This window comes from Vicugna pacos, chromosome 30, assembly GCF_048564905.1.
Source record: "Vicugna pacos chromosome 30, VicPac4, whole genome shotgun sequence".
Classification (NCBI taxonomy): domain Eukaryota; kingdom Metazoa; phylum Chordata; class Mammalia; order Artiodactyla; family Camelidae; genus Vicugna; species Vicugna pacos.
Window position 1 is genome coordinate 11,476,235 of NC_133016.1, and position 15,865 is coordinate 11,492,099.

The following is a 15,865-nucleotide window of genomic DNA, read 5'->3' on the forward strand; positions in this document are numbered from 1 at the left end:
CAGGATTTTCCAAAGATAAATATTGAATCACATGGTTTTCACCAAAATAGGATGAATAACATTTTAGTGAGATCAAAACAATTTGTACCATTAACATATAAAATCTATCTTATACTATATTTATTCTATTCCTTCTTAATATATAGTTCTGTATGTTCTATGACATACGTGTTATATTAGTAGAACAGTATTAGTGTACAATTTATAAATAGCTATTTATATACTCGTGTAAATAAAAAACTCTTAAAATTTAAACATTACATGATTGATCAAAAATGTGTAGAGAAACAGCCACCTTACACATTCAGTTCAGGCCACTTAGAAGAATGGCCAGACAGAACAGGACAAAACCTGTTTCACTGCAACATCTGAATTGATTCCTAACAGGCCTATGGCCCAGCTTGTTTTAGGACAAGATTGAAGCAAGAATAAATGGAAAATCCTACCCCACAGAAGAAGGGCTAGGTGCTGAGACAAGAGGTAGACAGCCAACACCGAAACACCGAAACAACAAATTGATAGTCATCAGTACTGACAAATTCTAGGAGCCTCTAATAGCACGCTTTTTTTGTCTATGTTTTACCTTTCATTTTATGTTTCTGGCTGTTATTTTCAACAGGATTCTTTTTAAACAAGATAATAGGTAGAGGTGACTCTAAGTAGAGAGGTTTCCTTAATCCTAGATTGCTGAGACATTTATGTTCCTACAGCTGCTCAAGACGAACAGCATAGGATTTGCTAACAGAACTATCAGCTCTTTCATCTGTAAACTATGTATGTCTAACACCTTAACTCCAGCCTTCAATACCTTTGCCATAGGTAAAGGTTAATACCTCCCCAGTAGGCTTTAAAACGACAGACAGTATCTGAGTTTTTTGTTCGTTTGTTTTAAGTAAAATCAATACTGTGGCTAAGGAAGCTGGCTTGTTTTGGTTCGTTTTTAATTTGAGTATTAAGCAATAGTTCTCAACCATGAGCAAAAAGTTTCCATGGGAACATCTGGCAGTGTCTGGAGACAACTTGGGGGCTCAGGATGCCACTGGCATCTGATGGGTAGAGACCAGAGATGCTGCTACACCCCCCACAATGCACCCGACAGCCCCCACAACAGAGAATTAGCTGGCCCAAAAGGTCAACAGTGCTGTGCTGAGAACCCCTGCATTAAGAGGATTCTTCTATTTATCCATACTTATTTCCTGAGTGCAGAAAAATATTTTAGAAGTAGCCTTTTCCAATTACTTTTTTAGATTACTTTTGCATTTTCTCTCTCTTCTGTAATATCTCTGTTCATATGAATACATTGTGTACAAAGGCATTTTTAATCCTAATTTTATGACCACTATATTGTTATTACATTTGTTCTAGTTAAATAATTTCTCCTCTTTTCTTTATCCAGTATAACCACAGCAGCTGAACAATCATTGCTACTTTTCCTTTTAACCTACTTTGTTTGTTAATATGAGTAAATATTAAAAACTGTGGGGAATCCATTTAAGAGGAAGTGCTTTGTGATACACACTTTCCCTTAAAAATTACTGTTCTCCACATGAATACATAAATTTCTAAGCAAGTGTCTGAGCTATTTGGTCTTCTTCACTTTATTTTTCACTCATCGAGTTTCTTTGCTGAAAAGTGGTAATGCTCTAACTTATTTGATTACTTTTGAAATTTTTCCTCATAGCATTAAATCCTTATCCACACTCCTTTGTGAGGCCCTGGCTGCATCAATGAGCTAACTTGCTTTTCTTCATTGCTCCTAATAGTTCTCTTTCCATTGCAGAAATCCATTCTCTAATTCATATTAACAATTTGATAAAAGCTAGGTAACCAAGGCAAAAAAAAAATTACTTGCATTGTTAAAAAATTCATCTGCGAAGCAAAGTTTTGACTTGAGAAGAAAGCATATTGACAAATAAAGGCTAGCCCAGCTGTAGAAAGAATCAGTTTAGCAGGATAATAAGTCGATACTAAGAGAAGACATCTGTAATAGAAATAATACAAAAACTGGATTTGGAGCAGATATAATTTCTCAACCAAGAAAAAAAAAAAGGAAATGGAACTAATATTCTATAACCTCAGATGATAGTATAGCACTATATGTATTTCTGAAGTCACCATAGAACCAGTAGTTAAGCGTGCAAACACTAGGTTTTAAATTAAAAAAAATCTTAAATTTGAAGATCACCAGAAACATAGCTATTGATGAGATTATGAAGCTCTTATGGGGAAAAAATAATTCACAGAACTGAAGGAATAATTTAGAGCAATACAATTATCATATAGGAATCATTTTTGAAGAATGTCATTCCAAACACACACACACAAATGCGAAAATTATAGTTTAGAAGAAAACAAAGCAGAAAAATAACAGTAGTGGCACAAAAGGCACTCAAGAGTTTTTAATGAAATGAAGCATATAAACAAAACCAAAGCATTCTCAGAAAAAATTTACACATTTACTATGTGTAAATTTAACAGATAATCACAAAACAAAAAAACCCCCAAAATTTCCACTTTTTAAAATAGCAAAGTAAATATCAGAGATATTTGCATCTAGTGGACTTTAAATAATTAATGGTACAATAATTTGTTTAATATTTGTTTTATCACAAACTCTATGGAAGATAGTGTTGAGGAGGAAAAACTTTTCCTCTACCCTTTTGATTCTTCTGGCTGGTCTAAGAATTGCACTGGCATGAGACAGATGAACAGGAGAAAAAAAATTTTGTTGCAGACACACAAGGGTTCCTTAAGGATATGAGATTCACAGATGGTCAGGCAGTTAAGGCTTATATGTCATCCTGAGCTAAGGAGACGAGGGACAGAGTCTGGGACTTCATAGGGGAGGAAGGCAATGCATGGGGAGATTAAAAGAGCAAACTTTGCTGAACAAGTGTTTACCAGGCAGAGATGTAATGTAAAAAGAAGTCTTCTTCAGTAATAGGTCTCTTCACGGTGCAGGCTCCCTATCTGAAGTCTTCTAGGTAGTTAAGGAGGAGGTAAAAGAAAAACTTCCCGAGTCTTCTGTTTCTCAAAAATAATCAGCCCCAAACAATCTTCAAGCCAAAGAGACACATTTGGGGATGGCAAATTTTGCTCCCTTACAATGGTGAAACTGCCAGTGTTGTTCAGGGATTCCGCCCGGGATCTAGCACTGTGCCAGGAACCTGGACAATGAATTGGAGGAAGCCCCCTGGAAGAGCTGGACTTTAATGTACAAAGTAGAGCCATGCAGTAAATAGAGTAGACATTTCATAGGAGAGGAAACAGCACAGACAAAAGAGAAGCCATGGTAAAAATGTAATAAAAGTAAAAATTCAGTTTGGTTTAAGGCACGTGAAGAGGAGTAGCAAGCAATAAGATTGTAAAGGTGTTTAGGTAGTTTAGTTGGACGTAATTTCTTAAAAGTTATTGCAAAGAAAGAAAGTCAATGGAAATCTATTGCACTGGTTAATGTTATAAAGTTTGCTAAGGCTCTTACAATACATACTGAAACTATAAGAACTGACTTTTTTTCACCTCTGTGTAAATAATTGGTACAAAGACCTGGAATCTTATGGTCAAACACCATGGCAAAACGATTTGACTCCACAAAAGAGGGGGATGTGGGAATCTTCATGTGGAACCCAAAACAGGTAACAGGTGGTTTGTCTCCATGGACATATTTCTTATAATGGAAGCGAGTCATATAGGGAGAGTCACATCAAAGAGTTATTTCTGTCTATGTACATTTATGGAATGATGTTGTCTTCTTCACTTAAGGATGAAACCATTGCAGTTACATTGTAAGACATACTTTTCTCATTGGTGGTGTTAAGCTTACACTAATTCATCCTTGCTCTTCCCTCCATATTTTGTGTTCTAGAATGTTTCATTGTCTACTAAAATATGAATGTAGACATAAAAATTCTACAAAACATCAACAAACAAAGTCTGTTACATACAAAAACTAGTATGTCACAAAAAGTAGAATTTTATTATAGGAAAGGAAATGTAGTTTATCATTCAAAAATCAATTGATGCAATTCATCACATTAACGTAAAATGTAAAAATATCTTATAACCAATTCTATAGGTACCAAGTAAGCACTGGAAAATACTCAATACTAATCTGTGACTTAAAAATATCCACCAGCAAACCAGGAATGAAAGGGAAATTCCTTAATTTTATAAAGAAAACCTACAAAAATAATCAAACATAGTGGTCACATATGGAAAACCTCTACACTTCAAGTTGGAAATGAGACAAGAGGGTCCACTGTTACCACATCATACTATTAAACATTATACTAAAGCCCCTAGACGTTCCATAAGGCAATTTTAAAAAGAAATAATGTATATATAAATGATGTATGTGTGAAAAAGTAAATGTATATAAATTTAAAAGAAATAAAACTGCCATAAAACACTGTGATTGTGTAAGAAGAAAATAAGCAAAAAGAAAAAAAACTACAGAAAAAATTTAACATTTGTAAGCATGTTTACCAAGCATGGTATATACTAGGTCAATATATAAAATCCATTTGTTGAGCACTTCTCACCCAGTTACTGGAGTGTGTATATTCTTTATTGAACTGTCTCACCCAGTCTAATGCCTATTAAAAAGCTGTTTTCCTAAATTGTAAATCAACTACAATTCAATTAAAAATTTTAATAATGTATATCCTAAGGGGGGAGAGTTGTTTTCTATATCTTTCTTATAGTTATTAGGAGGTGTTTTAAAAATCTCTTCTGAATGTAAGTCCTTTGTCACTTATGTAGCCTAATTTATCAATTGCAATTATTTATGAACTTTTTCCTTACTCCCAAACCATGAAGATAGTCACCTTTTTTCCCTAAAAGCTTTATTGTTATAGCATTCACATTAAGATCAATAAACTACCTTGAACTGAACTTTTAATGTGATGTAGAGATCAAGATTAATTTTGTTCCCATTTGGTTTGTCTAATTGACTCTGTATTATTTATTGGAAAAATGTTTTCTCCACAACTTGTCACTTTTTCCATTAAGAATGTATGTATATATGCAAAGATCTGCTTGTGAGTAACTCTGCCAGTTTCACAGTGTCTTAGTTGCTGTAGCTTTAGGATGCCTATATTATACATGGTACATTAAGTCCCACCATCTTGTCCCTTTCTTGAAGGTCATTGAGATAGTCTTGGTCCATATTCTTGCATCTGCATTTCCATACATTCAATTCAAATTGGCAATTTCAATAAAAAGCTGTTGGAAGTGTTATCAAGATGACAATGACTCTACAGATTAATTTGATAAGAATACAGAAATTCATAATATCAATTCTCCCAAGCAATAAAAATGGCACATAGGTATTCCTTTAACTGTAGCAATACGTTATTTACAGAAGTTTTGAACTACTCAACATAAGATTTACTATAAAGCTGCAGTAATCAAGGCAGCATGGTCTTGGCAGAGAAATTTATATGTAATGACCAATGGACCAAACAGAGGGCATAGAACTAGACCCACATCAATAGAGTCAACTGATTTTTGACAAAGGTACAAAAACAATATAATGGAGCAAACACCGTCTTTTCAACATATGATGTTGGAACAACTAAACAATCCCATGCAAAAAAATTCCATGTAGACAAAGACATTAGCTCCTTCTCAAAAATTAACTCAAAGTGGATCACAGACCTGAATATGAAATACAAAACTGTAAGGTTCCTAGGAGATAACATAGGAGAAGACCTAGATGATCCTGAGTATTCTGATGAATTTTTATTACCCTTTACATCACTTAATTAAATATATTTCTTAATACATGGGCTCTAAATTGAGGTCAGTTTTCCTTGATATTTTATTGTGGAAATGTAAGTCTAATCTGGGAGGCAGCAAAAAAATTTAAAAGGATAAAATAAATATGGGCAGTAATTTATACCAACGTACAAATTAAATGGTGTCTCCAATGTATTGACGAGTGTGGAAAAAGTAATTTAAAATATAACTAGATATCTTAAACAAATGATTTTGAACCCTGAATATATTTTACTTTATTTTTTTAATGTGGAAAGTTAAATTCTACTTGAAAAGTAAATCAACAGTCTAGTAATATTTTTGGCATCTGACTCTTCAACTGAGCTAGAAAATAAAGCCATATGGAAAGCTACCTACAGAGGTGAAATCTTATCTATCCGTCTGATTTATCCTCTTGATTAAACTTGCACTTGAAAGACTGAGCTGTGAGTTTTACTTTTCTTTAATATTGTGTTGCATCATTTCATACCCACATCTAGGCTCCACCTATAGCATAAATTTTAAAGATTAAATTAATTGTAGTTCATATTCTGGGTCAAACACAGTAATAAAACTGAATCAAGTTTCAGATTTTTAAAAGGAATTTAGAGACCCTAAATTCAAATTCATGTCTGTATTTCTAATCTCTTACAAACAACTTCTAAAGTACTCCCCCAGATTAGTGCTGACCTTAAATCTCTGCCACAGATCTACTGGAATTAGAATGACTAAACCCTTTCTATCACTCTTACTGCGTTTTAAATGTGGGGGGTAATACCCCAGGTCGTGGATACCAAAAGCCATGAACCTTTTTGCCTCCTTCGGCTACTTTCTCTTGAAGACTCGAATCAGGAAGTTTAGAAAGTAAATCACGTTCAGCATGTGCCCTTTGGCAATTTATGAACTGAGAGTTGTTTAATTATTTTGGATTTTAATTTCAGATGCTTTAAAATACAAACATCTCTTGAAATGTCAGTCTCCGGTTTTAAATTGTACTTAAATTCTAATCCAGCAAAAATATTCTTTCTTTCTTCAAGCTTTGACTGTAGTGTATGAGCTAAACATTGTGACAGATATTTAAAATAGGAATAGTTATTATCTATATAGCATCCTACAGAATGACATCCTGAGATTGAAACTGATGTGACTCAGTGAGTCTTACACTAAAAACTTAAGGATGTTTCAGGTGTAAAGCAATTATTATAGAGTTTAAGGAAGGGAGGTAAGCTCTTGGTCAATTCAGTAAATATGTAAGGAATTTAATAGAGAATATATTTGCAGCAACAATTTCAACAATTTTCCAACAATTTCAGAATCCGGAGCCTGCCATTTCTGATTATCTATAATGTTGGGAGACCTACCTCTGCATTAAAAGTTTGACGAAGAGAGAAGATGGTGATAATTTTCAACGCTGCTCAGAAAATAAAATTTAAAAATAAGTAAACAAATGAATTGGCAAAAGTAATAAAGTTAAGCACCAGGCTAGTGATTCTTCTGTAATTCACAACGTACTTCAGTGCCACACTTTCTATAGAATCAGGCAAATGTGATATAAGATAATTTGTTTTTCTTGCACATCCTCACCTTTTTAGTTTTCCACCTGCCCCTGTGTTTGTAAAGAACGAAATAGCAGACAAGAGGACTGGCCATGTTATAAACAAGCTGTAGCATCAATGGAATGTACAAGGTTAAATTTATTTTGAATCTAACATTATCTAGAGGAGCTGATACAAAAAATAGGTCACAAAATATTGAAAAATACACTCTGGGATCTTCACATGAAAGATTAAAAGAGGCAAAATACAGTAGTAGCCCAGAAATTGACACAACATTGTAAACTGACTATACTTCAATTAAAAAAAAAAAAGACAGTAGTACCACGGGCCTTTAAATATCTCATTCCTGTGCCTGCCAGAGGTTCAGCTGCTTTTTAGGAAAGGTCTCTTGACACTTGCATGATGGTAGAAGATAAAACGTTGCTTCCGAAGTATGCACATAATGTCTTACTGGAAGACAATGTAGCTGTAACCTATGGTTATGTTCCTTGCTGTAAAAACCATTCTTGGCTTTTATCTGTGAAGATTTTCAGGCTGGCAAATGATACGAACTTATATCTCTATTCTGTTGTAAAAAAAAAAAAAAAAACCAAGTCAAGTCCCATTAAGTTATTCTTTCTACACTTAAAAAAACTTGAACATCAGCAGTAAAACTGTATGTCAGTGCATCTTAAATATTCAGGTCCTTGCTAACAAGACATCCCTCTGTTATTTCCCCTACAAAGCTTTATTTTATTTTATTTTTACTACAGGTGATTCTATTTTAAATATATCTTTATTTTCTGTTGGCCTGCTATTCCTTGCTACTTTATGTTTTCCAATTCTTTATTTTTCATTTTTTATACATGTTTTGTGTTTTTGTCTATGTTGCTTCAAACTTATAATAAATTACAGATAATAGAAAAAAGTGCTTAAAAAACATTTTCAGATTTATTTCCATATCATGTAAATATTGTCATTCTAGAGGCTTTTTCCTCTCCCCACCCTCTAGCCCCGTTGAAGAAATGACTTTCTGAATTTCAGTGAATACTCTCTAAAACACGGAAGTCATTTTTCAGCTTTGACAGTCAAATGAGATTTTTCGTCTGTTTGTTTGTTTAAATTGGCAGCAGGACAATAAGCTTGAAAACCCGGCTTTGACAAGAGAGTGGGGATTTTCTTCAGCACATCAGGACTCAGCCTGCCGGTCTCAGATAACGCGGGCACATCCATAAGACAATTTTCCCATGACAACTAGGGCTTGAGACCTGCTACATAGGGTAGGAGGGACAAAAGGCAGCAAATTTCAAACCGACTTCATCTTGCTTCATGTAGAGAAAATAAAGGGAAGAGACGCAGAGGTGGAAGAGATAAGTGGCCTGAAGGTTCAGGTCTTTCTTAACTGAAGTGGTACAGAATGAGGAGGTATACTGGAAACCACCTGAGTGCTCAAACACTTGAGATGGTTTAAATGAATTAACGATGCTTCCAAGTGTAATATTATGCGCTCATTAAGAAAGATGGCAGTGGGTGTGTTTACTGATAAAAATAAGCTTGATTTAAAATGATGTTTAATATAAAGATGTAAGGGAATCTTGGGAATCCAATTGTGAATGTATTATTAGGCTCAGGAGAACTGGGTCATTGTCAGGTAACTTCTCTCTTGTTTGCTCCCGGTTTACTCGCTCACTAAATAGTTGGTTGTCTCTTTGACTTTGCTTCTCATTGTGTATCTGCTTCATTCTTCACTGTTTGTCTCTAATCAGCTTTACAGTTCATTTATCAGCCCCCAAGATCTCCCATTTGTTTTCCAAACGAGTGCCTGTGTCCACATTCTCATATTTTTGAACAGAGTGTCTGATGTGCCGGTCCTGGATCAGAAGTTTGTAGTTGCTCCAATAAGCAGTAGCCGCAGGGTACAAGAGGTCAAAGGGCATAAACTTGCCCATTCCAGGGTCATGGGGACAAGATTTGTATGATGAGAATGTAAGAGGAAATGATTTATATTCTAGAATAAGCTGATATACAGAAAAAAAAAAATCCACTCAGCAAGGTTGGGAAATCCTGAATTCACCAAGATTAAGCAGGTTTCTTTAATATAGGGCTTACGCAGAAGCTTCAATGTATATAAATATTCAGATTGGTGATGTAATATCCCAAATTAAATTGTCTAAAGACCTATCTTTAGTTTGTTTTTTAAGAGCAGTTCATTATATATTTTTAGAATACATTTCAAAATTTATGGATCCATTTTGGAAGGAAATACTGTTTAAAATAGTACTTCTCATTTGTATTGAAATGCATATTTTTAAAATGTGAATGTGCTATTCATTTGTTCATTCAAAATCTATTCAAGTCCTACTATGTGGCAAGCATTGTGCTGATGCAGGGAAGAAAAAGTTTACACAGCAAATATACAATATAATAGCTGTTACTTCCGGGTAATATAATCATGCATAAATAACATTTTTTTCTTTCTTAGTTTTTTGCATATCAACATTTTCTTTTTCAGTGAATCATGCTATTTATTTTAGAAAATAATAAAACAATTTTCTGAACTAAGTCACCTGAGATAAAAAATAAGTTCCAGAGGAATTCTGTTTCCATCACTAGTTACGATGTTGACACATCAGAGGCCACTAAATCAGGGACCAGCTGAGGTTGGATGTATACAAACACCACCTGTTACGAGGTTTGTAATCATCATGTGAATTTCCACAGTGCTGATATGTATTTATAGGTCTGTTTACATTCAAAGAGCCAAACTGTCTCTTCGAATCTACTTTACTGAAAATCCCCTCATATTACTGAGGCTTAAGTACACCGAGAATTAAAGAAAGAGTATTTGTATTTTCACTACTGAAGTGGTCTTTACTTTGAAAAACAGTCAGAGACCTTCTCATTTACAATATGATGACGGGATTTAAACAACAAAGACTGTTACATTATTTTGTTCAATAGCTGCATTATTCCTCTTCCTATGTGCATGGGAAGATGGTACTTCCTGCACCTTAAAATTAGGTGACTGTGTAGCATGCTTGGCCGATGACAACCTGAGCAGAAGAGGTGTTTCTTCAGGGGGAAGCCTTAAAAGCCGGCTATTAGGTATTCCTTTGGATTTGAACCAACATTTAGCTTCTCCCAACAATAGCTACATTTCTACAGTATGGTGTCTGAACAAAATACTTTTTTATAAACCAAAATAAAATACTCTTGAGTAGAAAAAGAGAAAATAAGTCAAGCTACCCTCTTCTTGGATGTCAGTTTCTTCCTGGCTGGGGTTTTCATCCTCCTGGAAATGACATGTGATGCTTGTTAGTTGAAAGTGAAGGAGCTAAAGTAAGTAAAGCTGTTTCTAATGAAAGGCAGGCCATCTTCATGGTAAATGAGCAAGAAGTACATATTAGGAGAAAATTAGCGTGAGACTGCTACTTGGCCGGGGGCTCGGGTGGGATGAAGGTGAGAATTACGTCCACAGGCTCCCTGAGCAAGGGACACCCACTGTGATAGGTCAGGGTGACCAGAGTCAGAGGTCCACTCACAAGCTTTACCTGGAGGGCTGCCTCCTGGTAACTGGATGGGGGAGGGGCAAGGGAGGAAAGCAGTTCAGTTAATTCATTGCCTGTTGGGGCACTCATGGACATGACTTGTTTCATGGTGTTTGTCTCAAGGACAGAAAGAGCAGAAGGAAATAGCCTACGAGGCTGCCCTTTTCCCAGTCCTTTGACTCTTCTTGAGCCTTTTTTAGGTCTGTGCTGGTTGGCATTTCCAGGCTGTGGGCTTCTCTAGCACTTGACTAGCATGCATAGGAAGCAAGTAAAAATCCCGGGGAGCTTATCAGTGGATTTTTACTCACGTCCTGAGCTCACTCGCATATATGCCTTTTTTTCTCCGTCTTTCAGAATCTTCTGGCAGGTCATTTGTGTACTTTGTCCAGGGCTTTTTGTTGTGATTGGCAGGAGAGACAAAATGAAATGTCTTTCTTCCATCTTTTCTTGCTCATCATTTACTTTTTATGTGCAATTTCAACATATAAACTTATTAGTCTTGTTTCTGGAATGAAGGCATAACTTATTCTCCCTAGAATCTCTGTATTAATCTTCCCCAATTTCTTTCACCAATTATGAAGAAGACAGTTTTCCAATTTAAATAAATATTTGGTAGCGGTTCTAAATAAAAAAAATCTTTGGGAAGTTCTGTTGCTTTAACCATCATTCTGAACCTCTCTGTTAAATGTCTTACATTAGAATCCAGAGATTTGTGGAGTCTTTTCTCTCAAATGAAATAGCCATTGAAATGACAAAGTGCATGCCTGTGGCAAAGGATAGCCTGCTGGAATATTGCTGTTTAGCATGCCACTCCTCATCTCCAAAGAGCCACACATCAATTTATTTAGGTCATACAATCTGAGTAGTGATTCACTTTACAGGTAAACTGAAAGGTGGTGATAACATTTTGTCATTGGTTGATGGACAATCCTGTTGTTGTAAATAAAAGAGGAAACTGAATGATATGATGTGTCTGAACATTTTGTTGTAGAATATTAAACACTACTCCCTCAGATCATCTCTGCACTCCCTGCAGCCACAGAATCAATTCTCCTTTAAGCTATTATTTCACTTTTTTGGACTTCAAGAGAAACAAATTCTTTGCTTTATAGGAGATTACAATTTTAAGTGTGTAATAAGTTTAATTTTAGTTGCTGGACTGAATGTCATTTAAATAGTTTTGCTACCAAATGGATGGATGATAATAATATCTTGGGAGATTATCTACAAAATAATAATGAGCAATACTGGGGCATTAAAGATGAATTCCTTACAATTCATTTCCAGTTGTAATAAAGAGAAATTAAGGAAACCCAAATGATAGTTACATAGAATCTTGAATTTTTATTGCCTCATAAAGGGCAAATGACCAACTTCAGGTGTGTCAGAATTTTACTATGATTTTAGATTCCCATCAACCCAACAAACATATATTAACTTATTTTCTTCCCGTAGTTTTGCTTCTGAATGTTCGCTTTCATGTGGCTTTGTAATAGAGCTTGAATGGGTCCAGGAGCTGGAAAGCAGAGTAAAACATTTGTGGTTTATAGTCTCTAGGATTCAGTGGTATGTTTTATGATATATCAGCAAGCCTATTTAAATACATAAACTAAGAGCTGATTCAAACCTCTTACAAAGGCTTTATAACACACACATGAACAGAGAAATTAAAAGCATATTCAAAGCCTAAAATTAGCATAAGAACAGTATGTTCTAATGCCATCTCTGTGTTCTTCTCTGGTGAATGTACTTTGTAGCAAGTGCATTTTGGAGGTCTGGGAGTCATTCATCTAGATAGTGCGACCAGTGTATCCTGCAGACTGTGTCCCATACAAGATTGCCCAGTGAAGAAGTCAGACGGTGCTAAGTTCCAGCCATGCTTTATACCCTAATTTGGGAGACTTAATGGGCAGAGTTTACCTGAAGAAGTCTGTTTTAAATTCCCACTGAGGCCTGTTAGAGACTAATTACGATTCTGGATTTAGGGTCTAGTCTAGAAAAGGTCCATTTGCTTGGTTATAACACACATTTATATTCTCAGCCATGTGTACATTTGCATGTATAAGACCACACACTTTTTAGCTTTATTTTTTCTTTGAGATTTGAGATTTTTGTAGAATCTTCTGAAATTTTTCACAATAATTGCTTAAGTTCTCCTATCCAATACTCAAGATGAGAAATTCTATCCTTAGCCCCTGGATGATCAAGTACATATTTGTTTTCAAGCTTAAGTTATAATTGCTACCTATGTTTTAGCTACAATTAGATTCGACTTTTAATTAAAACTAGAATAAAACTCAAATTTCTTCTGTGTAAAAGGAATGGAAAGAACACTACACTGGGTACTGACTTTGGTGTTCTGTGACTGGTCCAATAGCCTAGTTGGCTGGACAACAAATTGCTGTTGTTTCTATTTTTAAATCTGTATAATGGGCAACTTTTACTGGACAATAAGAGTTTAGAGGCAGAATTGAGACTTGGAACTAAACTGTTTTTTTTGTCCCTGTGCTATGCAATTCTGAGAACCAACAGACTTGCCTGTTTCTGGGCTGAGAATTCTGGGACAGGGTGTACTTTTCTGACTTTGTGCTCAACAATACTGGGATTAGGCAAAATAACTTAAAGTTTTTAGTGGGGAGGGGACAGTTCAAGTGATAGAGCATGCATGTGCTTTGCATGCACGAGGTGCCGGGTTCAATCCCTGGTACCTCCACTAAAAATAAATAAATAAAATAAGTTACATCCCCCCCCAAAATTAAGTAGTTGAAAAAAATTTTTCTCCAGGAAAAATATATTCTTGGAAGATCAGACTAAACCAACTAACTAAACAGTTTACTTCACAATGTTTTCTGTGCCTGAAGTACGAAACCCTTATATCATGAACTCTGTCCAATCCCGCCCAGTTCTCTGCTTTGCAAAACTCACCTTGAAATCACTCAGCCTGGACCTATAACTCTGTAAACATCCTCTCTTGCCATCATCTTTCTGAGAGATTTCTGAGACCATCGAGGTGGTGTGCTCCGTTACTGAAGCAAACCTAATAAACTTACCTTTGCTAGTTCAACAGGTTTTTCTGGTAATTTGTGTGTGTGTGTGGTGGGGGAAATTTGATGGTGGCTGGTTGACAGACCACACTTGAAAAACTAATAATAGATTATTAATCCTTTCAACACCCCAAGACCTTTGCAAAATCATTGCTTAATTTAGTTTGTTGGCTTTTTTCTCCTTTCAGCCTTTACATAGGACACAAACATAAACTTTTCATATATTCATACTAGAGTACTCTTGGTGGAAGTACTGACTCCTTCTAGACTCTGCATACCATTTAAACACTTACAAAATAGAAGAGTTCATATTAAAGATATTGTGTGTTGCATTTATATCGTAATATTTTCTGGAAATATTATCTAAATAGGGATTTTGAGATGGTTCAGTAATTTAACATATGGTTTGAAAAGGAACTATCATCATTATTATTATGAAGTGTCTTAGACATCAATTTCCATGTGAATACCGATTTCACAAAACTTTCCTGAAAATGTAAGCAGCTCTCATTGATATGAGTTGCTTTGTTTAACTGCTTTTTTCTTCTAAATTATGATGTGAATTAAGTTTACCATCTCTATGGTACAGATTAAAGACATAATTGCTATATTTCACCTGATAAATCTAATGAAGGTTATTTGTTTTTGGGAAAAGAAAAACAGACGTGAAGGCAAAATCACAAGGAGGAGAGCAGTGATTGCCAGGGTTACTTTTTGACTAGGGGCTAAATTGGAAGTGGGAGCAGGAAATGCAATCGTTCTCTTTCACATTCATTGAAAAAACCACTACTAAGCTGCTGCTGAAACATTAAATGCTAATAATTTACTTTACGCTGGTTAGACTGACTAGGGGTGTTAGATTGTAAGAAGTGGAAACTGACACTGATGTCAAGAGTCTTCAACCTTTCTCTGTTTGGTGCTCACGATGTTCACTGTCTGTTTAGGGAGAAGCCACATGAATAAACGAACTAGGGAAATTTTAAAGGGAGGCGGTATTATTGCTTGATAGTGTAGGGGATGCTACACAGATGCTCTGAATTTCAAGAGCTGAAAGATTATTGATAGAGTTGCAGCATTTTGGGAAGTGAAAATTCAAAGTTTCCTGTTGATGTGCAATTTGGACACATGGCTATTTTAACAGACACAAATATTTTGTCCTCAAGGAAGCAGAGAAGGCAGAAGAAATGATTCCACATTGTTTTCACCTGGGCCACTGGCAGCAAGCCCTCGTGAGATGAGGGAACAGCTCTAGGACAGGACAACTTTTCCCGCCATTACCTTCTTTGAACACTGAAGAATACAGCTCAGCGTGATACAGCGGGATATGATTTGCCATCTTCTTTTGGACTGGTGAGATCTGACTCCACTTTCGGTAAGTTTATGAAATTTGGGATTATTTTCATTATAAAAGGGAAGATACGAAAAAAGAAATGGCTTCATTTTTCATTCAAACGAGAGCCAAGAGAGTCTGAAGAAGGTTGTCCAAATTGATGTGGTGGTTCATAATTTATTATTCTTCCTGCTACGTGTGGTCAACTAATCTTGATAACTTATACTCTTATCAAAAATAATGTTACTCCAAATAGCTCTATGCAAGTCGCAAAGAATCTGGCCTTTGGGATGCCAAGAAAAACTAAAGGTAAGCTCATTAAAGCTTGTGTTCACTTGCTATGATATGCTCACACTATTCCTGTGTAAAAACTGGTCATGTTTAATTTATCAACGTGATGGACATACAAAATGTAATCCCTGCATTTGCAAATGATTTGCTAGTTATAGAGCTCAAAGAAAAGCCAAAAAGAAACTTGCTCTTGACCACTTTTATTAGCAAGTTATTTACTTGCTTATGGATGCCAGGTTCGAGAAGTGGCTACACTTCACTGTTATTACAGATTTTTAAATGGCCCAAACGCCTGTTCATAACACTAAGGGAATATGCCTGTGTTGCTGAGCAGCAAGCTGTTGGCATGAAAATCCCTGT

At 35.4% G+C, this 15,865-nt stretch overlaps 1 long non-coding RNA gene across 1 annotated transcript in view; it reads left to right on the top strand.

The window, feature by feature from the left end:
* The window catches only part of LOC140690497 (uncharacterized), a 238,717-nt gene that overhangs the window by 199,192 nt on the left and 23,660 nt on the right, over positions 1–15,865 (top strand). Inside the window, exon 4 of the long non-coding RNA XR_012065806.1 lies at positions 15,048–15,256. This is a non-coding gene — a long non-coding RNA (uncharacterized lncRNA). The remainder of the gene's footprint in view (positions 1–15,047; positions 15,257–15,865) is intronic.